The sequence below is a fragment of the Hyla sarda genome, chromosome 1, assembly GCF_029499605.1.
Source record: "Hyla sarda isolate aHylSar1 chromosome 1, aHylSar1.hap1, whole genome shotgun sequence".
NCBI classification, from domain to species: domain Eukaryota; kingdom Metazoa; phylum Chordata; class Amphibia; order Anura; family Hylidae; genus Hyla; species Hyla sarda.
In genome coordinates, this window is record NC_079189.1 from 15,909,113 (window position 1) to 15,911,462 (window position 2,350).

A 2,350-nucleotide genomic window follows, 5' to 3' on the forward strand; every position below is an offset into this window, starting at 1 on the left:
GTAATCAGACCCCAGACCAGACCCCTAAAAGTAATCAGACCCCAGACCGGACCCTTAAAAGCAATCAGACCTCAGACCAGACCCCTAAAAGTAATCAGACCCCAGACCAGACCCTTAAAAGTAATCAGACCCCAGACCAGACCCCTAAAAGTAATCAGACCCCAGACCGGACCCCTAAAAGTAATCAGACCCCAGACCAGACCCCTAAAAGTAATCAGAACCCAGACCAGACCCCTAAAAGTAATCAGACCCTTAAAAGCAATCAGACCCCAGACCAGACCCCTAAAAGTAATCAGACCCCAGACCAGACCCCTAAAAGTAATCAGACCCCGGACCAGACCCCTAAAAGTAATCAGACCCCAGACCGGACCCCTAAAAGTAATCAGACCCCGGACTGGACCCCTAAAAGTAATCAGACCCCGGACTGGGCCCCTAAAAGTAATCAGACCCCAGACCGGACCCCTAAAAGTAATCAGAACCCAGACCAGACCCCTAAAAGTAATCAGACCCTTAAAAGCAATCAGACCCCAGACCAGACCCCTAAAAGTAATCAGACCCCAGACCAAACCCCTAAATGTAATCAGACCCCGGACCAGACCCCTAAAAGTAATCAGACCCCAGACCGGACCCCTAAAAGTAATCAGACCCCAGACCGGACCCCTTAAAGTAATCAGACCCCAGACCAGACCCCTAAAAGTAATCAGAACCCAGACCAGACCCCTAAAAGTAATCAGACCCTTAAAAGCAATCAGACCCCAGACCGGACCCCTAAAAGTAATCAGACCCCAGACCGGACCCCTAAAGGTAATTGAAAGGTTCTCTGTCTACTCAGTACTCCTGGTACTAGGTCCAATTTGGCTTAAGGCTTGTACTGGCCAGGAGAGTGTCTTGTCAGGTGTGGAAAAAATACATGCACACAGGATACCCTCTAAGAACGCTCTGTTTTACTATTTACCAACTCGTAGTTATATATCATGAGGAAAGACAAAATTGCACAATAGTTACAAGTCAGCAGAGCACAATAGCAGGATGTATGTGCCGTAAGGTCTGTACCTGATGCCTTGTGGTTACAAAAAGCAGAATTAAGATATATCATACAAGATTACAGATCTGTATTATTTTATCAAGACCCTTGTATCCTTCAGTAATCAGACCCCGAAAAGTAATCAGACCCCAGACCAGACCCCTAAAAGTAATCAGACCCCAGACCAGACCCCTAAAAGTAATCAGACCCCGGACCAGACCCCTAAAGGTAATCATACCCCTAAAAGTAATCAGACCCCAGACCAGACCCCTAAAAGTAATCAGACCCCAGACCAGACCCCTAAAAGTAATCAGATCCCGGACCGGGCCCCTAAAACTAATCACACCCCAGACCAGACCCCTAAAAGTAATCAGACCCCAGACCAGACCCCTAAAAGTAATCAGATGCCGGACCGGGCCCCTAAGAAAACCAGAAGAAAACGGGAAATAGAAGAGGAGAAAATAGTTGTTGCAACTGTTGCAGCAATATAAACATTCACCACCAGAGGTCGCAGAAGAATAGGACGCTTATACCAATACTGTATTCTCTAGCACCACCAGGTGGCTATACAGTGGTCCCTCAACTTACAATGGCCTCAATATACAACAGTTTCAACATACAATGGTCTTTTCTGGACCATCGTAAGTTGAAACCAGACTCAACTTACAATGCTACAGACAGTCCAGATCTGTGATACGTGTCAATGGCCGGAAAAACTGACCAATCAGAATGGGCATTCACTGGTAAAACCCCTGTATTACTGAAGCGTATGCACTGACTGGTGTCTCATAGCGCCCCCTACAGTACAGGGAGGTATTACATGTTCTGTACACTTTACCTGTATTACTGAAGTGTATGCACTGACTGGTGTCTGGTAGCACCCCTTACAGTACAGGGAGGTATTACATGTTCTGTACTCTTTACCTGTATTACTGAAGTGTATGCACTGACTGGTGTCTGGTAGCGCCCCCTACAGTACAGGGAGGTATTACATGTTCTGTACTCTTTACCTGTATTATTGAAGTGCATGCACTGACTGGTGTCTGGTAGCACCCCTTACAGTACAGGGAGGTATTACATGTTCTGTACTCTTTACCTGTATTATTGAAGTGTATGTACTGACTGGTGTCTGGTAGCGCCCCCTACAGTACAGGGAGGTATTACATGTTCTGTACTCTTTACCTGTATTATTGAAGTGTATGCACTGACTGGTGTCTGGTAGTGCCCCCTACAGTACAGGGAGGTATTACATGTTCTGTACTCTTTATCTGTATTACTGAAGTGTATGCACTGACTGGTATCTGGTAGCGTCCCCTACAGAACAGG